This window comes from Fringilla coelebs (genome assembly GCF_963513975.1).
Source record: "Fringilla coelebs genome assembly, chromosome: 17".
NCBI classification, from domain to species: Eukaryota; Metazoa; Chordata; class Aves; order Passeriformes; family Fringillidae; genus Fringilla; species Fringilla coelebs.
Window position 1 is genome coordinate 5,117,101 of NC_140043.1, and position 21,185 is coordinate 5,138,285.

Genomic DNA, 21,185 nt, shown 5'->3' on the forward strand with positions numbered 1-21,185 from the left:
TCACGGTGTCACCTCAGTGAACACCACTTGCATCCTACCTCATGCAGTAGAGAAAAGTAAAAACAACACTTGCTTTAGGCTCACACAGTGCAGAAAATACTCTCTGACCAGCTGTTTAGCAGAAGTAAACAGAAATGACTGTATTTTGTGTTTCCCTCCACAGGCTAACTAGGAACAGTCTTCATCCAGTTTTTCTAGACATGAAACAAAGTCTTCTGAGCTGAGCTCTGGTCATGGAATCTTCCTTGTCATGCTACATTTGTTTCAGAGGTTATTAATCCTGCTGCCAAACTATCCTTTCTAATAGAGATTTTAACATCAGCTTGCATTAATTTATGAAAGCCACCTTGACAGTGTCCAGTATTTCTCAGGCTTTATAGTGTCCATTCAGACAGCTTCAGTTCTCAGCACTGCTGGTGGTGTGCACCTGTACATGTGTGTTTTAAACCATGAGCTCCTCACTGATTTCTTCTAACATGCTCTTTTTACTTTGTGGCATCAGTGAAGATGTAACCTTCCATCTCCATTTCCTCTTTAATGCTCAATATGGCTTTTGCTGAATGGAAGTGAGTTTGTTCTGCCTCAGCCAGCCTGCAGGGCTTTCTCTTCTCCATCAGTGTTTCCTAAACATTAAAAGCTAAATCTTTTGTGGTTCTGTCAGTCATTTAGCAATGCAGTGATTTTGCTAGAGACAAGTAATATTCTTTGCAGAAAGGGAGACATATATTGCCCAACATCACAGCTTTGCTCTGTAGTTAAAAATGAATTAATTTCCTCAGTATGGGGAAATTGGCCAATGCACCCGCCAGGCAAGATTTGAAACATATCTGCAAAAGCATAGACATCAATTCACAATTAGATATATCCAATCAACTGTGAGATTTGTTTTCTGGTCTTCAGGCAAGGTTTCGATGAGATTTGGGCAGTGCAAGAAGAGCAGGAGGACATTTTGGCTTCTGCTCTAATTAAGGGCTTTTCATCGTTGCAAACTTGATTAAGTTTCTCTTGTGATTAATTCCCAAGTGTTAAAATACACAAAGATCTACATGTGTATATCTCTGGCAGAAAGAGATGCTTGCCAGTTACAAGAACTCCATGAGGTTTAACATCTGGAATGTATGAGCAATGAATACATAAAACAAGGATAAATAAATTGGACCACTGATGTTCCTGTGAAGGGGGGATCTTTGAGGAGTTAGGGATGAACTGTGACAAATTAATGGCCTGCAGGTTAGTCTAAGTCAAAGAAAACCTTCCTCTGGGGTGAGTTGATGAATAAAGCTACTGATTACAAAATATCTAGCTATAAGTCATGTCACAAAGAAAAGGAGAATGGACAAAGTTTAATAGACCGTAGCTGGGTGAAGAAACCAATGTTTCCATATGATTTACTTCTACAAACAAGATGATTAAGATTTAACAAAGAATATTGAAGTTTTTCTTGCCTAAAATAGCTAAGAAAGAGAAGTCCTAATTAGTGCTAAATTTGTAACACTCAGGAGAGCGTGTTACCCCTTTTATTAATTTGCTAATAGCTGAGTTCAAGGGACTTCCAGTTCCCACTGTGGTCCCATTAACACTTCAAATCACTAATTGCTGCCTCCCTTGGCTGCAGGTTCCTAGATTCCCAGCTCTTCTCTGGTAGGAAAATATATTTGGCTACTAAAACATAACCAGAGCAGGAAACAACAACAACAAAAAATTGCTTTAGATCAATAATTTAGAAAAAAATTGGTAATCTGGTTTCTGAGGAAGTTCCAGAGGATTGGGATTGCTGCCTTGCCACTGCAGCCAGCATACTGGTGCTGGAAGAAGCCTTGTTTTCTGGGATACTTGATCCATGCCAATAAATTGGCTGTTTCCCAGCCCTTGGAACATTGGCACCATGAGCACCATCAATATTTTGCACAGCTGGAAGTTGCTCAGTTTGGGAATCTTTGAGAGATTTTTAGCAAAGCTTTGAATGCAGGTCAGCTTCCAATTGTTATTTGAAACATTAGCCTATCCAGGAAAGTTCTTACATAATAGAGGGGCTTGCATTCACCACCTCTTGGGGCCTTCAGCTTGTATTTGCTGATTGATGTGCCCAGAGGGATTCCCTGTGGAATTCTCTGTGGAGAAGAGCAGTGGCACCCTGGTGGGCTGGCCAGATGCCCACCCAGCTGCTCTCACCCCCCCTTCTCAACAATGGGGGAGAAAATAAGATTGAAAAGCTTGTGGGTTGAGACAAATACAGGGAGATTACACACTATTAGGGGAATTTGAAGTTTAACCAGTGGCAATAAAGTAAAAGGCAAAGCTCAGACCAGCCTGGGACTGGATTAGCAATGGGGATTTTTGTGGTGAGGGAGAGAACTGTACTGAGGGTGGGTATTGCCCACCCTGGTGGGGTTGTGATGGTGCTGTTTCCACCGTGGTGTGAGGAGGTTTTTTTGGGGCTGATGTTATCAGTGGAGCTGTGAAGGGTGTGTGGCAAGTGAATATTTTAATGACCATTATGAAATTAGCATTTTGCTGAGGCAAGGGGTGGAATTTATTTGCTGCAGGTGCCTGGGTACTGCTGGGGGGCTGAGAGACCCTTTGGGGTGAGGCTGGGGCTGCCCCAGGGTGGACATGGTGAGTGCCACCCCAGCCCCTCTGCGGGCAGGGCTGAGCCTGTCATTCACCACCTCTGGAAAAATGCACTCAGCAAAAGACAGAACACCTTCTGCCAGTGACAGCCGAGGTAAAAAGTGTGTGAAACAGCAATGGCCTCGTGGCTGAAGGAGGAGTAGAAGGGGATTTGGCTAGGGCTTCTCCAGAGACCTCTTCCTGCTTCTCCCCAGTGCAGCACAGGACATTGCAGCTGGGGATCCTGGTGAGAGCCAGCACTACCCCCATCCCTGCCAAATGGGGAGTGGGGCTGAGTCCTCCTCCTCACTTCATCCTTCACTCTGCCACTGCCCAGCTGGGGGGGATTTCAGGCTGATGAGCTTTCCCTCTGGCAGGAAACAGGCTGCCACAGGCCAGCTCCGTTGGGTGGGGGGCCCTACATTGACAATAAGGGCAGGGGGACAAAACAGTAAACAAAAGAACATTATTTTTGCACAAAATCAATCTGTCCAGAAAAAAAGGAAAGCAGAGATCTTGGTCCAAAGGACTGCCAAAGCAAGAAGACTCAGTAATGGAGGAAAGGCACAATTATGACTCTTTTATAAGCATCAGGCTGGGGACACATTAGTGATGGGAAAAGCCTCATGGCTGCAGCACTAAACCTATTCTGAGAGGATTCTGTGAGACAAAGGGCAGCAGTGGCAGCTTATGCTAAGCTCTGCACAACTTCCACACTTTGACATTTTGGAAATACAAGAATACAAGCTTTTATTGCTTGCATGAAAGTGAGAAATTTTTGCTGCAGATTTGTTCCCTTTCCCTTCTGTAGCACAAGTGGGAAATACCTAGCGTGTCCTTCGACCTCACTCCTATTTACCTGAGTTTTACCATAAAAAACCCCAAGAATGTGTTTCCTCTCAACAAGCCCTAGTTGAGCAGTGGGTGGCAGTGGGTTAATGCCAATCAACTCTGAGGCCACACACCTGAGAGACAGAGACCCAAGTGGCTGAAAGAGAGAGCAGGCAGCACCTGGGGCTTTGCATTTTGGGGTGGAGTGGTCTGGCACCTGCTTCTTGAGGTGGAGTTAAGAATAGAGATAGTTAGTTCCTTGGTGGAAACATCTGCAAACTTTGGCTCTTCTCAGGCTGAAGCTGGATTTCTTGTTTTTGGAAGGAGAATTGTTTGCATTGGATAACTCTGGTTGCTTCCTATATTTCTGGTGACTGGAGAACTGTAAGTGTAGCTAGAGATGGATAAGAGCTAATGCTTTTTTTATTTTCAAGTGTCCTTGAAAAGTCCTTTTATCAAAGATGGTTGACTTTTGCTGCATCACTAAGCAAAGTGTGAAAAACTAGATGGGGTTTTCCTGGCAATGTTCTTTTTTTCCCTTCCTGTAAGGTTAGGTGATATATCAGTTTGAAGGCAAGCATGGGAATGCTTTGGGAAAGAGCTTAGGGGGATGAATGCAAAATGGTGGCCTTCATCTTGTCTTTTAGTAAGTGTTCAGATACCTGTGTGATTACACCATTAGCTTGGGCTAAATCAATTTACAGGATTAGGAACTGCAAGGGCAGTTAGGTGCCATATGGGGGTAACTCTACCTGGGTGTAACACTTCCAGGTCTGCTCTTTGAATGAAAGAAAAGAGTTTCACAAGTGGCTGTGGGCTGTTTTAGGAGGTGCTTAAACATGAGCCTCCCTTTTTTTTGTGGTTTATTCTTGACCTAAACATTTGGCTCTTGTGGAGAAGAAAATAGAGTGTGTGGAAAAATGAGTCAGCCAGCTTCCTGTGGGAGGGACTGCAGGAGGCACGATGCTTTGAATGCTGCAATAAATTAGCACTGGAGATAATTCAGAGGACAAAGTGTGCCTGGAGGACACACCATGCTAAGTAGTGCACGAAGTGGCTCCTGCTCTGTGTGCAAATCCTGCTTTGCAGAAGAAGTGTGGGAGATGAGACAGCTCTGCATTGTGGGGCTCTGCACAGAGAGCTGAACACGGGCTCCTTGGCAGCTGCTTGGCTCCTGGATGGTGAGAGGATTAGGGTAATAACATGTGACACCAGCAGGCTCGTCTGGTTCTGTGGGGATGCTGCACAGCACCTGGAGTGAAGCATTTGTTACCTATTGCACATGGAAGCAGAAAGGCTGCAATAATCCAGTCTGGTGGAGCTGAGAGGAACCACCACATTAATTCACTGCAGCACAGCCTGGCCCTTGTTGCAGGGGGGTCTGGGACCTTCAGGTTAAAAAGTTTGCCATTCCTCTTGTGCCTGAAGCTTTGTATTGGACTAGCAGAGGGAATGGTACAGTTTGGAAGCTGGACAGTTCATGTTTTGCAGCAGTAAGCTCTGTGGTCTGCTCTCCAAGATAACTTCCAGTGCATTTTTAGTATTTCATTTCCACTAGTAAGTCTTTTTTCCCCCGAAAAAGGCGTATTTTATCTTGATAGACCATTCTGGCCATTACCTTTGATGTGGGTTTTTAATCCAGATTTGCTGGAGCTCAGTTTGTCTTTGCTACATGAGCTAAAGGCTGAAAAATATTTCTTCCAGTAACTTCCTAGTGAGCCAAAAGTGTGGATTAGATGAGAGGACAATGAAATAGAAAATGCCTCACCAGTTTGGAAATAACTGAACTGGAAACACAAATACTTAACCTGGTCATTAAAACCTTTTGAAAAATTAAGAAGGTTACAGTGATGGAGACAAAGAAATGTAACATTCCCTCCTGCCTGAGAGGCTTTCCTGTCTTTCCATGGTAGCCTGAAGTCAGGACAGCCCATCTCCATTCTTGAATTAATTTTTTAACAAAATCATTTTAGTCTTAAGACCTTAAACCTGGAGGTGTTCAAACCCAAATGGTTGTGCCTAGAAGAAAGAGACAATAATTAAGCTTCTTACAGTCTCTTGCTCTGGCTTTAAGCCCTCTCTCCCCTTTATTTCAAGGTAAATTAACTGAGTTCTATTGGGGATATCTAATACGTGATGGCAAGCTAGCAGCTCTGTCTGCTCTTGAAATCTTCATGTCTACACCATGTTAAGCCCACAATATACTGTTTTAGGATTTATTAGTAGTAAATACAAGCCAGAAGTTTTCCAGTGTGCGTAGACTTGATGCTCAAACCTGCAGTTACAAACATGTCTGAATGCATGAAAATAGGGGTGACCACTCCTCATATATGTGAAATGAGTTAGTGACAAAAAAGATGGGACAAAATTCAAGGAGTTGGTTTAGAATATATTAAACTCTCCCAGGAAGTCTTCAGACAGGAAGAGAGAAAATATTTTCTCAAATGTATATTTAAATTTTATGGTAGATTTACCTGGACATGTTTGATTAGCTTTTAAATCCCTGCAAAGTTTGATTCCAAATAACTTCTATCAGGCTGTTTCTTAAAAACAGTGCTCATGTGTGTTTGCTCATTTCCTTTAAAACTTGATAACCTTATTTCAAAAGTGAGAGGAAGAAGAGCTAAGAAGTGGTTTTTGGAATGACTAAAGCAAGATGTGCAAGTGCTTAGTGCAGAAGGCTGATTTCTCATAGCCAATACAGTAGAACCTGTGGCTGCTTTCTGTGGAAAAATAAGGAAACCCAAACTCTATAGTGAATATTGGCCAGGATGAAAGCTACAGCTTCAAACCATTCCAATAAAGTTTCCTCTTCACCAAATGTTAACCATGGATAGGTGTAATAGGGTCACACATGGAAAGTGAATGCCATAAAAATGAGCAAGTCCATCACAAAGATTTGGAAACTTTGTGATGGACTAGAAACCATAAAACTCATATGGCAGCATGTCACATTGCAACACTCAAATAAAAAGGTACAAATCTATGTTCTTAAAGGACTGCTCTGGAGCTGTTAAGTAACATTTTACTTGAAAATATTTCTTGGTCAGCTAGTACTTGATCTGTCCTTCTAAACACAAAAGAACTGTGCTGAATACCTGCAGACAAAAAGCTTCTAGAGAGATACCATTTAACTTAGCACTGCTTCTTCCTGTACTTTGGCAGCCTCCAGCTATATCTGAATTGTTCTCCCTCTTGACAGCATGAAAAGATCTGTTCAGAGCATAAGGTCTTTGGAGCAGACTTTGAGCACAAGGCAGACCTTGCTCTTGGTGATTGCTGACAAAAGATAATTACAATGTGTTAGTAATAACATCTGAGCACTTTGATCTGCTGAAGCTGAATCTATACTTAGTGCATTAACATGGGTAATAAGTACAGGAATTCTGTCTCCTTTTAGCCCAGCTTTGCTCTGTTTCCACCCAGGTTGAGCCTGTGGATGCAGGTGCAGCAGATGCTGGAACACAGAGTGTTTACCTTCTGTGCAGTGCACAGATGTAAACACTGAGGGGATTAGGTCTTTAATTCCCAGATCCTCAGGGCAGGGCTTGGCCTTCAGAGCAGTCTGCACCTCCCCAGCTATACATAGGGGCAAATATGCAATAGTAATTTCTAGTGTGAGCCAGAGCCTAAATTCACAGCAGGTGTATTCAAAGCTGAAGATAAATTTTCCAAACCACACTTGTAACCCAGCTTTTGGGAAGCTTCTCAGTACTTCTGCAAGGGCCAGATCTTATTCATGTGATAATGATCTTATGCATGTCTCTCTCTCTGGAGAGACTGCATGGCTGTAGCTGTGGCCAGTGTCTGGATGAGGGGAGGGTACGGAAATATGGATCTCTCCTCGCAGCTTTGTCCTCTTACAATCTTGCTTTTTAAAAGTTCTTGCATTAATTTTATTGAAATAACAGCTTTTGGCAAACTTGCTGGCATTTTGGTACTTTAAGTCCTACAACAGGCTGTGCTTGGAAATAAAAAATAAAGCAAGTAGATGTGGAGAGGAAACGTAGCTGAAAAATGAGGTGGGTGCAGCACATGTTGTGGGGTGGCATGTAAAGGATACTATACTCCGCCAAACCATACACATGCAGGGGAATCATTATCAGGGACTGGAAAGAGCCCCTCTCTGTAGGAGTTTCAGGGTTTAGTGTATCTGAGTATCACTAAAGGTAAAGTATAAATATGCATAGATCTTCCCCCCCTGTATGGGGGAAGATGCCTCAGCCACCAACCCTTCATGTATTCAGCTATTTTTTCTGATGGAAAAGAAGTGCAGTGTTATTGGAGAAAGTAAAACCTGCTGCAGCAGCATCCCAGCAGCTCTGTTTGCCTGGGAGAGCGTCCACTGAAAGTGTTACAAAAGCTGTGCTTGGCTGTGGGCAGCCAGTTTGGCACAAACATGTTACACTCAGACTTGTACCTATAGCCAAGGTTTTGCAAATCCAGGTCAGGTGTCATTCAAGTGAAAGCCCTTTCCCCCACTGTCTAAGATGCTGCTTAGAGGGATAAGAGGCACTGAAGCTGTGGTTTTTTGGCACAGAGGCTGTTGCTTTTTGACAACTGACTCCATGCAGACACAGCCAGCTCTCAGCAAGCCTGAGCTGAGCTGGAGCAGGTGCCAGGCAGGTCTGGGACTGACCCACAGCCCTGGCATGGGGCTGCCTGCAAACCTGTAAGCACTGCTCAAGGTCTTAGACTGGGAAACACTGCACAGACAGAATTAGCAGCCTGTCCTGTGTTTGATGCTGAGAAAAGATCTCTTCTCTGTGAAGGTTTCACAGCTGAGGCTTTGGCTGGTAAAGAAGCATGCTTCCCTCCTTCACCAAAGCTCCCTGTTTGTCTTCAGTGAGTTGTCTTGGAGAGGCAGAGTTTGTAAAGAAGGAGAGTTTCCCCACAGCTGCCCTTTAGGGAAAATATTGTTGCTTTTGGCTTTGGTGCTTTTAAGCAGAAGTTCGTACCAATGACATGTACCCTGTGCATGTACCTTTTGACCCTACCAAGGGCCAAAAAAGGGAATGGAGACCAGCTGTAAAGTGCAACAAGACAAACACAACAGCAGTGGCTGTTCTTTAGCTTCAGAGACTCCCTGACAAGTTACTGTTGGGAATGTGCTTCATTTTCAAAGCCCTGTTTGAGCATGCTCATACTTTACCTGTGGCAACCTTAGTTGCTTTCCAGCTATGTTCATTTATCACTTTATCTTCAGCAGAGAGGGCTGCCTTGCCTGAGTGTGTGTGGATTCTCCTGCACTTAATCGTGGGCTGATCTACTCCATCTCTTCTGCTACTACAGTAGGATTTTAAACTGGGATCTTCCCTAGCTTTGCTGCGCATAAATGATTAACTTTCTCTTCCTCTTGCTGCCTGAAATCAAGAATAATGTGACCAGTGACAGAGGAGACTGTGGTATTCAGCTCTCAGCAGTTTTTATTACTCCTGCTGCTGTAGCTGAATTTCTCTATGTGCACAAACCAGTGGTAGCAGTACTAAATCTCCTGAGCCCCTGCTGTGTGCTGGAGTGTCTAAAATGGTGCTGCTTAGAGCTTCTGCCAGTACATAGACATGTGAGCGAGCTAGGAGGCCTTTCATCCTATCAGTGCTAAAAATCACCTGCCTTAAGCCACTGATCCCTTTCCCCCCTCCCTGCAAGTCTTGCATGCAGTGAGGTGTGTGCTGGAGCTGGCAGATGGCTGGGGAGCAAACAGGTCCACACAAGCAGGCAAAAAAATCAGGCTGCATCACTGCTAACCAGCCTGTGCCAGGACCTGGGTTTTCTTCTCCCTGCCTACACTGGCTTCCCCATCACCCTTTGGCTTGGCTGTTTGGTGACTTATCTCCTGGAAAGTTTTCACCCCCCTCCTCTCTCAGCTCTCTCTAGTTGATTAGTCTAAGAGACATCAGCCATGGCACATTGTTGAATTCATTTTTAGACACAATGATGTGCCAGAGATTTGTCTGCCTAATTACAGAAATACTATTATTTCTGCTGCAGTACGTCTGGATTTGGTTTTGTTCCTGAGGCTGGTGCTGATTTCAGCCTCCTTTCCTTGGTGGCTCTGCTTAAAGATATTTTTTGTTGTTCTGTTGAACTAGAGCAGATATCCCCAGTTTGGAAAGTTATAAAGACCTGAGTGTACTGAAGAAGGAACAAGTGGTTTAACCACGTCACTACTGCAGCACAGGTAGGCTTTTATCACTTAGATCTTCAACTCTTAAGACTTGCATGTAATGCAGGGCTGCTCAGCTCCATGCACTGGCACTCTCTGCATATCCTTTGTGGAGGTCTCATGTCAGTGCCCCACTTGGCAAAAGCTGGCTTTGGGTGCACAGGATGCCACATGAGATGACAAACTTCTTCCTCAGCAGACACACATACCATGTGGAGTAGAGACAAGCTTCATGCAGGTGGAGCATGTGTTGAAGCCCCTTGACTTGATGCTTTGGTCACTGCTCTGAGCAGTGGGGCATGAGGGTGCAACCCAGAGCTGCTTGCTCAGAGGCAGAAAGTCCCAGTACAACCCATGTCAGACAATGTGCAGACCAAGTGATGACCTGAACCCTGGACAGTTCTCAGAAATTAACAGGTTAAAGTGAAACATAATTTTGTTAAGCTCTTGCAGGGATTTGGAATTTCCCAGTGTGATCCCACTGACAACAAGGGACGAAGGAGATAAAGATATTAGAGCCAAGTTTTCAGCACAAGCCTTCTCTCAAGTACTGATTCAAAACACAGCTTTACATGTCAAGCTGTGAAACACCAAGTATATCCATGTCTCAAAATTATTTATTTAGAGGACAAGACAAGTACTATCAGTTAAAAAGCACTCTATTGATTTTCACCCTTACTCAGGTTTGCTGAAAGTGTCTAGGATTTAATATTGTTTATAGCAACAATTAAACATTACCAGGAAAGGAGTTTTGGCCAGGTCCCTTCACAGAGTCTGAATTTACACCAGGGTTATGAGGCTCGTTGGGGCTAATCCCTGCTAGCATTATACATCATCTGACAGTTGCCAAGGAGACAAGGATAATCTGAGTGAAACAAGATATGTGAGAAGGGTATTTATGGACATTTGCCTAACGATGCTGGTGGAATGCACCCAGAAGTGATTATCTGAGTGCCTTTGAAGTACTACCTCTTCTGTGATGAATATGGAGGACTGGTACACATGCAAAAAATGTCCCTGTGAAATTAAAGCAGCAGCAGCTTGGCCTTGTTTTTTTCCTTTTATCCTATGGTGGCCTCATCCAGTGCTGTGGGTGATGCCTTAAGATTTTAGCCTTTATATTTTTCAAATCCTGTACTGCATTAGTGCATAACTCTAAACTCCATACAAAGTATTAACTACTGTCTTCACATTTTGGTCGGACAAAACAATTCCTGTAAGCCTAAAACTCAAGGACACCCTACAGCCTCAGGCCCTGAAAAGTATAAACAAAAGTAAACTGGGGGTAAATTATTTTGTTACCTGAAGCTGAACACCTGACATGCAAATGGACCAAACTTTGTCTGAAAAGCTTGTGACCATCATCCACCTTGGGTGTAGCCTCTGGGAGGCTTCTGACTGCCCAAGGTGTACGTATTGAAGGCCTTTAACAAATACCTGCTGTTATTCTCTTAATCTTGTTTGGCCTCTGTTCTAGGCAGTCACTCCAAGGCTTCATGGGGAGGGGCAGACAAGGCTTTTGCAGTGCTGTGAGCTCCCTGTCCAGCCACCTGCACTCTGTGGCATCAGCAGAGCATACACAAGGATAAACAGTGTAAAGAAGCCATTTCAGTCTGACAGAGGCTTAATGAGAACTGTCCACTCCACATGCTCGAAATACTCACAGGTGCCTCAGGCCAAGTGGTGTGAGGGGAGGGAAGAGTGGAGGTGGTGGTGTGCAGGTACTCACAGACATGGAGGTGTGTCGGCTTTGTTGATGGCTTTACAGCCAGCCAGCTCACTCCTCCCCCCTGCAGGGTGAGCCCAGCTGCACCACAGACACCTGGCTCTGGGTGCTTGTGTCACATTCACCGAGCTGTGGGCAGGGTTAGCATCGTGGCCTCCTTGGTATGTGGGTCTAGACAGGCATTTTGGGCAATTATGCCATTTTCCCTGACCTGGGGTGCCTTATAGCTCTGCTTAGGGAGATTAAATAAACCAGAGAGTTAATACCTTCATTTGAACAAGTTCATGCTTGGAAAGGCTTCTGCACTGTTGGTTTCACACAGCAAAATATTTCCTTGGCAGGGTGTTCCATGGCCATGAAAAGGGTTAGAGATTGTTGGAGGAGGCCCATGTCTGGGACCAGGAGCACTAAAATTGTGTGATCTGGAGCTTTCCCACACTGGGCAAATCTTCCCTTCCTGTGCTGAGGTGAGGCAATGACGTGCAGTGAGGGAGAAAGCTGCCTGTCTCCTTCCCTCTCCCCCAGTTTGACCTTCTTAGTCTCTGATACTGTCTCTTGATAGAGGATTAAGAAGGATGGGAAGACAGAAGGAATTTCCCAAGTTTTAAATGCCTGATGCAAAGAACTCCTTTGAAAGGAGGGAGATGCTGAGAGCCAGCCTGCAGCTGATGGGCTGTGTCTCGTGATGCCAGAGTTAATCTGGGTAAGCAGAGATTAACTGAGCTGCTGGATTGGATAATGCCTGAACTGGTTTATTGCAGCTTCTGCTGATAAAGCAGCCCAAGCCTCAGAGACCCCTCCTTGTCTGCAGCTCTGCAGGGTGAGGGCCTGCCCATGGCAGCAGTGCCTCAGGCACAGGAAAGCCCCAGGAAGAGGTGGCATTAATGAAATCATCAATTTCATAAGCATTTGCCTGGACCCCTTAAAGCTTTAAATATTTATGAGTTAGACTTCACTAAGAGTCTGGTTCCTTGTGCTAAGGTGGAGAGTGAAATAAAGGCTAGGCAGCACAACATTTAGGGAGAATTTGTGTGAAAAGTGAAGTACAACATCCAATAAAGCCTAGGAAAATATATCTCTCTGGAATAGAGGCAAACCTACAGGAATAGTTTGAGTTGGCAAATCCCTGTGCAACTTCATAGCTGATCAATAGATGTTATTTAGACAAATATCACACTGCTACATTCTACCAACGATCTCTTTTAAACAAACATGGTCATTCCAGGCTTTCTCATTTGGCTTCTAAACATAAATCTGTTGAAAGTATGACTCCCACAAAATCTGAGTCTATTCTAACATTTTGAATAATGGCCTGTTCACATTTGTTTTCACCCTTTCATTACTTTATGTCCATGTAGAGTTAAAATGCAAGTCAGTTCCAAAGCCTTTGAGATCACACATTCCTTGTGAGTATTCCCTCAGGTTCCTCTGCCTCATTCTTTAGTATTCATGAATAAGCAAGAAAACATGACCTGATGTTAGTCAAACTCTTGCATGCATAAAAAGGAAACCTCAGAAGGTCTCTTTCAGACTTAACTTTGCCTAGTTTTTCTTATATCAGTGCAGAAATTGGCCAGCCCTCCCTGACTGGTGCCTGCTTGGCCACTTCTGGAAAGTCTCCTTTGATGGAGACCTTGTAGAGTTCCTGGGCCATCTCTTCTATGCAGCCAGACTTACAGCTGTTTTTGGGGTTTTATAATATCAGTCTAATTTTTATCCTGCAATTTATACACATGGCCATTCATGTAAGGGACAGGGAGAATAAAGAATGTTTATACTTGGTCAAGGAGTAATGTCTGAGCACTAGCTTTACCCTGTCATGCTGTCAGTGTGGGACATAGAGCACTAAATTCCACATCTTAAAAACAAACAACAAGCCCCACCCCAGTTCATGGCCATTCTCTAAGATCAAGAGAAAAGCTCAAACTCTTGAGTACTCTCCCTGAGTGGAGATTTTTCATTCACTAGGGTCTTGTTTATTGGTTTACATTGAAAAGTCTGTCAGTGCCTCAGTTTCCTGGTGTTGCAATAAAATCTATGCCAATCCCTTGCTAACCAAGTAAAAAAACAACGAAGAGCTCTTTAGGTACTTCTCCAAAAGGCCTTCTCTTGAAATTTGTGGGTGTTTTTGTCCTGAACACTTCACCTGCAAAAGCAATTGGGACTATGGCTCTCTTCTATAAATATAGACCCTTCCCTCCAGCAAGTCTTGAGGTTTGTACCGGTCTAATGGTCCTGGTGTGAGTGACAAATCTGCTGGTCTACACCTGAATTGTAGAAGACTTTAATTTTCCTGGATTTGAGTTTGTAGGCAGCCAAGTACAGTGGTGCTTTGTTCAACAAGTAACCAGGAACAGCTCAGGCTAAACAGCTGCCAAATGGAACAGCTTTCTAAGAGCACCCCTGTCACCACAAAACTGTGCCAAGTCTGGAAGTGGATTTAGGAGCAGACTTTAAAGGATGTAGAGAACAAAGCAATCACAAGGTTAAATTTTGTTATTTTGGTGCACTGAAGTGCAAAGGAACTGAAGGATTCCATTTAAAGGGCAAACCCAATGAGCTGGACGCTTTAGTTACCCAAACATCAGCACAGAGTGTACCTGTTCTGTGAAAGCCCTTCATGTACGACACATCTGCATTACTGTGCTAACCTTGGTAGAATCATAACCCAGCTGAAACTATCCAAGCAGTCCCTCCTTTCAAAAATGTTCTTTCCATGCTTTAACATTAGAACCTTCCAGGCAAGAAGAGCTCGGAGAGGGAGAGAACAGTTAATGGAATTGTTCCCAACACTTCTGACCTCAGCAGTCCCCCCTCAAACACTGACAGGGATCCTATCCATGATGGAAATCTGTTGCAGGACTTGGAATCTACCGAACTGAGCCTCAGCAGAAGGATAACTACCGAGGTTGTGAGGCCAGCCTGTATCTCCTGCAAATGAAATGCTTCCTTGGGCTGCTTATGAGCAGCCTTTTACTCCAGTTGCTCTGACATGCAGGTCCCTTGACTTATTGTTGTTATCTGTTGACTTATCAGTTGTTTTCTGTTGTCCCCTTGCCTCTGGATACTGGTGTGTCCCTGTCTTGAGGTGGCATTTCCCATCCCCGTGGTGGTGCTGCCAAGCACGAGCCAACTCTGTATTGCATTGTGGCCACCAGAAGTCAACAAGAGTGTCCTGCTGATCCTGTATCTCTGCTCAAAATAAACTGGGTTCTGCTAAATGCCATTCTAAACAAAATGCTGGTTAAGCTCCTGGCTGTTTCGCAAGAGGCCTCTGATTTAATGGGTAATCTGAGCACTCAATACAGCTGGCAAAACCCTCAGTGTAGAAGAGACTTCCCTCTTGCACTATTGTCTACTAAATTGCATTTAGAAAAAGCAAGCCTGCTTGAAAAGAGAAGACTTTCATTATAAGGTGTGCAAACTTTATAACCCAGAATGGGTCTTTAAAGATCAAATGCTTTTAATTGCTTTTTTCTTATGTAGCTATTTGCAAAGCTTTCAATCATGTTTGTCTCTGGTTCTAGCTAGTAATGCAGTGGCTGGATACAAACACCTTCTGTGTCCTACTTTCTAGAATCTCCTGGAGGAAGTGTTTACAGCAAGTGTGAATAAGCAGAAATATTCTGAAAAAATTTCTTCTGCCCATGTGTTCCTACCTCTGAGCTACTGCATAATAAAACAATTCCAATAAACAACCTGGATGTAAACAGAATAGCCACTCAAAATTTTTAGTGCAGTCCCAGAGGGGAGGAAAGGACTCATTCAGAATTTTATCTTCTTACTCCAGGACAAGTTCAGCTTCAGTTTTATGTTGGATTCTGGCTTTCAGATGTTCACAGATAAGTGCTGCTGATGTCTCAAGACAGAAGCCTTGCATGAACTTTTGAAATCTCTTCTAGGACCACTTGCCAGAGGAGAAAGCTGGGCTATGAGCTGGGCTCAGATGAAGTGCAGGGAAGAACAGCGTATGGCTGACTACCAGGGGCTTTACACCGACGTGTATTTGTCCACTCATTGCTGCAGATGTGCTGCCCAGTGAAAGGGGGGTGGTGGGACAGGAGGTGTGGCTCTGTGATGTCTGCCGGGGCAGCCTCTGCTGCCTCATCCAGGTACGACTCTGGACTCCCGTGAAATGCTCTGTGCCAAGCCCCGGCAGGGTCACTGCGTGGGCTCCCTGACCTGCTCACGAGGGGCTCTTTTCACCCAGCATATAAAATGTTTGCCTGTCCCAGCAGGCGCGGGAGCTCATTGTGGATGGTACAGACAACAGGCTGCCTTGGGCTGGTACAGCTCCAGCGCGATTTTGGGGGGGAAATTGCCGTGAGCAGAGGAGGAAAGGTGGGGAGGGGCCCGCGGGGGATGCAGAGGCGACGCGGGAACACGTCCCGGCAGCGAGCCGAGCCCACGGGGGTGGCAGACGGGCCGCGGCCACCGCCCGCCCGCCTCGCACGTCACAAGTGCGTCTCCCTGCGTGTCCCTGACTGCCGTGGCATTACAAGCAGAGAAATCACACCCGGTTGCCACGGCAACATCACCAGCCGGGACATGCCGTGCTGTCATCCAGCAGCCAGCGAGGGGTCCCCGGGACGGAGGGGATGCTCTGCTGCCCCAAAGGAGGACGAGGCTCCCACCCAGACCCTGGGACGCCATCCTTTTGCCCAGGAGCAGTGACTTGTGTAGTTCCACTGCCTTAGCAGTAACATTTTTTTTCTAATCTAAATAGTAATTGAATCCTTTTCCTAGGGAGGGCTTTGCTATTCACGAGCCCCTGTTTTATTCCATGCACAGCTTTCGTAGAAGGATGGAAATGTTAAGGGATTGGAATGGACCTTACAGATCATCTAGTCCCAGTTCCCCCTGCCACAGGCAGGGAATTTTCCTACTAGACCAGGCTGTTCCAAGCCCTGTCCAACCTGGTTTTGAACAATGCCAGGGCTGGGACAGCCACAACCTCCCTGGGCAACCTGCTCCAGTGTCTCAGCACCCTCACAGGAGAGAATTTCTTTCTAATACTTAACCTAAATTTCCCTTCTTTTAATTTGTCCCCATTCCCCCTTGTCCTATCACTACAGCCCATTCTCTTTCTGCCCATTCTGTAAGTGCTCATCGGCCAAAGGACTCAAGGGTAAAAACCTTCCATGAAATGAATGTGTGCAAAATCCTTGGGCAAATTCTGTAGGGGTGCTGCCCCTCATGTTTGCTGAAATTACTTTGGCACTTCCTGTATTTATTCCTGGATGTCCGGATGGCCCTGTCCCTGGGTCCCAAAGCTCTGTGTGTCCCAAAATGGGGTTAATGGGTGCTGCAGGCTTGGACTGACTCTCAGCAAAGGGTTGAGCCTCTCTCCTTGTTCTCCCAGAAGGATAAGTGCCACTCAGCAGTGACCTCAAGGTGTTTCTCCATTACCTTCTAGGGCACTGAATCATTTCATTGAAGGACTCTGCAGGCGAGAACACGCAGCTGCAGTCACGTCCTGTATTCACAGCTTCAGCATGGAAAGCCTCAGCACTCCAGGCCTGATGTGGCATGAAGCTGAATTATTAACAAGTGCTCTCTGCTAGAGGAGAAGCAACTGGAGAGAAGGAGCCTTTCTCATTAGTATTCCCTGGGTGATCAGTGATCTGGCTATGTGGCGTGAGGATCTGCTGATGCTCCAGGGGGGTGGGGAGCTGGGGAATGAGGTTACTGGGAGGTTTGCTGGAATCAGTGTTTGGCTCTCTCTGGTGCTGGTGTCTGTTTCCTCTCACTTCAGCCTGTGTGACACGAGTGTGCCTTATGCCTGGCTCAAAACAGTGCTCAAGGGCTGTCTGCCTTGCCCCAAGCAATGAGCAGCCCCATCAAAGCTGCCATGACAAGTAGGTCCTTCAGCCCCTTCAACAGGAAGCAGCGCTGCCTTTTCTCCTGCAATCTCCCATTCCATTGAATTTGGACTGCTCAGTGGTGATGCAGTCCAAATTCATCACCACTGATGATGAAGATTTGCTACTCAGGGCTCCGTGCTTGAGGAGTTCCCTCTAATAAGCTACTCAATGAATAGGTTCAGTAAACACTTTGGAAAGCAAAAACTGCAGAGTTTTTATGAAAAAGAATTCAGTGTAGTGGTTGATCTACACCTTGAAATGTAGGGATAGTAAAAGAAACTCTTCTTTAGCCCAGATTTACTCAGAATCTTTGTCAGGTTAAAAATAAACCCCCTGAAGCAGAACTCAAATTCAGACTTGCCTCTGTGCTAAGGATGGAGCTCTCAATAGACCCTGCTGGGCTATTGGAGACAACTTAATAAACAAGACATAAGGAGGCTTGCATTAAGCACCTGTATAGATAAAATACGGAATTAAAGACATAATTCATAGTACAATTGCTACAAATGTCTGGCATGGCAGAAGCAGTGCATCTTGCCCAGCACACTTCTTCCAATAACTTTTCTTTTCAGTGAATAATCTGAATTTCTTAAAACTAACATTGTTCCCATGCTGACAGACCCAGCAACCAACCATTCAGAAAAATCTCTTCAAATAAATAACTGATAACAGATCTGCCTCTCCTGGGTGTTCCTGACCATAAAAGGATGTATTTCAAATACAAGAAATTTGGAAAAGAGAATACATTATGGTTAGCTTGTTCTTAAATAAAAAACCTGTTTCTTTCAAAGCAAAGCTAGGCAGTGCCTGCCAGTTCTCTAACATCCTGCATGTTAGAGCATGAAGTGAGAAACTTCAACTGAAATATTACTGAAAGGAGGTTTTGTGGTTAGTAAATAATACCTCCTTTGGAGAATTGTGGGCTGGTTGCTCCTGTTCTTGCTGTAGCAGAGGGATTGACTGAAACACCTCATTCTTTGTAGCAGCATGCTGGCTCTAGATGCTGAGTGAATCTAAGGAGTTGGTGATTGAGGGCCCCTCTGAGGGATGCCACAGCAGCCCAGCGTCCCCCTCTAAACACAAGGAGCTGTTTCAGCAGTGCAAGATGACACTCTGCCACTGCCCGGGGAAACAGATTTGCATTGCAAAAACTACCTGAGCCTGACATTGTGAAATCGTTCCCGGTGCTCCATGAGCCATAAAAGAAGCCCAGCTGAACCGGGCAGGATGAGCCTCGCCCAAGCTACACGCAGCAAACAGCTCCAGGAGCCAGAGCTGGGGAGCAGGAAATGTGTGGGAAAGCCATCTGGTGAAGGCACTCAGAAACAGCGTGGAAATCTTTTTTCATTCACTTCCTGACAAAGTAGTAATATGTTACCTCATTATAGGAAGATGACTGCTTGTTATTATTATTTGTATTAGTAACTCCTAGAAGCCCAAAGGTGGGGGCAGGACTCTTGCTGTGCTACCTGCTGTGGGCACATGTAAGAGGAGACCTTTCCCTATACACACTCCTCCATAAAAGGACAGAAGGCATAGGATTGTGTTTTTTGTGTTTTTCTTTTTCTTTTTTTATCCTTGTGGGGAACTGAAACAGATGGGAGAGACTGAAGGAGCTGGAAACAGAACATGTAATAATTCCCAAGCCTCGACTTTCTCAGCAGAACTGTTCTTTGCCTCATACTTTAGCTCTGAGCAGTTCTGGTGAGTGGTTTGTACCCTGGCACACTGCTCATGAGGAGCTCTACAGTTCTCCTTGGTAAACTTGGCATTTAGCTTGGTGTGGACACACTGCTGAGAGCTCCTGCACCCTCTGCTGTGCTGAGGCAGGGGGAGGGAAATCAAAGCAATGTGCAGAAGGGATTTTAATCATCATGTAGCAAATTAAAAAATACTGTGGAGGTCTTAAACTTGCTCTTTGGCATTTCAATCATGTCTTTCATTATGTGCTCCCAGTCCAGCCAACCAAATTTTCCCCAAGGTTTAATGCTGCTCTAACCTCAGGCAGTATCTTTGTTCTGCTAAAAGCAGAGAACCAAAGGCTGTATTTCAAGAGGAGACAAAGTTCCTTATAGCCTACTTACTATTATTAGGTATTTAAAGTTCTCCTATATCACCACCTCATTGGAAGACCTCAAACCTTTTTAAGGACCTTATTTTAGCCTCTTGGTGATAGAGGCAAGAGGCTAATTTTTAGATACTGGAACAGACTTAAAATTCCTATCCTCGAGTTTTCCTTATCAGTCTTTGCTGGAACTGATGATGGATTTTTTCAGTCCCAGGCATTAATTGCAAGATAGAGCTTTCCAGGTCCCCTTGCTGTCCTTGTGTGGGTGTGTGTGCTTGGTTGGTTGGCATTAGTGCCAGGTTTAGACAAAGTGAATATGTGTTGGCTTTTCATCTCTGGGGAAGGCAGAGTTTAAAAAATGTCCTAAGGACTAATTAGTTGGTGAAAGTATGGCAGCAGCAGGAAGGAGGAGGGGCAGGACGGAGGAGATGGTGCCTGCTGCCCTGCTTTGAGATAAAAGAGGCTGAAGCCCAGGGAATCCAGAAGAAACAAGCAGGACCATGTGGGGTGGCAGCTCCTGAGGCTGACTGTCATTCCACACACAGAGCCTAGCACCAAGGGGATACCTTCTCCAGAAGTGAGATGATCAAGTGTTGTTAAGTGGGGCCACGAGGTGTTAATTGCTAAAAACTGTAGAAATTCAAATTTGAGGAGCTTCTAGTGTAGAATGACTCTACCAGAGAGAAGCCTGTCTTTGTGTCCTGTGAGTGAAGCAGGATATAGAGTGTTGGATGGGGCAGACTTGAGGCACTGAATAAGGCTTTCATCACCTTATCCCAGACTTCTCAAAACCCTCTGCTCCCAAACAACCCATGGTGACACAAATGCAGAACCAGGAACGCAAGGAGGATACCAGCAACACCTAAAACATCATAGAAGCTGTTACAGCACCTCTTTGTAGGGCTTTTCCTCCCCAGTGCTCAGTTCATGATCCCAGGAGAGACTCCAGCCTATGGCAAGCACATCCATGCAGCCCTTATTTGTCCTTTTTATTAATTGGAAGTCTAAGTGGTAACAGAAGCCAGAACTACATGGGTGCAGGGTTCAGGCAGTGCCACTGCCTTAGGGATTACATGTGTAACCTCTTCAGAATAAGAGACCAGACACATGAGACTGCAAATACACTATGGAGCAGCAAATATGGAATATTAAGCAGCCAGGAATCAAGTGCTAATATAATGCTGAGATTTTAAAAGGATCAGCTAAAGCCCTGAGAATGCCAACAAGTTGTTCCCTACTCTCTTTCAATTTGTCCAGGTGTTCCTGACTGTGGGAAGACTGTTTACACCCTTGCTATACCCACTGCTGTATTTGAGTTACTGGCAAGTTTTGGCCAGGTGACAAACTCAATGAGCACTGCATCGTGCCTCGGCAAATATCAGCTCTGTCTCTATCAGAGCTTATCTGCATTGGAAAAAAACTGTCCTCCAAGCTGGGAGCAGGGCTGGGCTGGAATGGGAAGGGCAGCAGCAATACTCAGCATTTTTGAATGTGGCAGTTCTGAAGTGGGTCAGTGAAGACCATTTCTGGCACTAATAGGGAGTTAAGGGAGCAAAACCCGTGCTTGGACACCACATGCTGATAAACTTGGTGGTTCCTCTGACAAGGCTATGTGGAGTGGATCTCTCAGCATCTGCCTGTGAGAGGTTCCTGTAGCACAAGTATCATGTGAGGATAATCCCATGTGGTTTAAAAGCTCAAAACAAGCTGTCTGGTTTGCCTCTCCTACCTTCTAGTCTGTTCTTCCAGTTTATGCTTATGCTGGGACAATAACAAATCTTACATTCCCCAGCCAGTGACAGAAATCATACATACACAGAAGGAGCCAAGTTCTTAGCCCTGGATAAGAAACCTGACACAACACAGGGCTTGTAGAATCTTGGGTGGAAACCCTCATCCATGGTGTATGTGGAATATGCT

The 21,185-nt window shown here is 45.0% G+C and overlaps 1 protein-coding gene across 1 annotated transcript in view; it reads right to left on the bottom strand.

The window, feature by feature from the left end:
• BICDL1 (BICD family like cargo adaptor 1) overlaps positions 1-21,185 on the bottom strand; it is a gene marked incomplete at both ends in the record, with an annotated part of 44,798 nt that overhangs the window by 17,170 nt on the left and 6,443 nt on the right. The window lies entirely within an intron of this gene.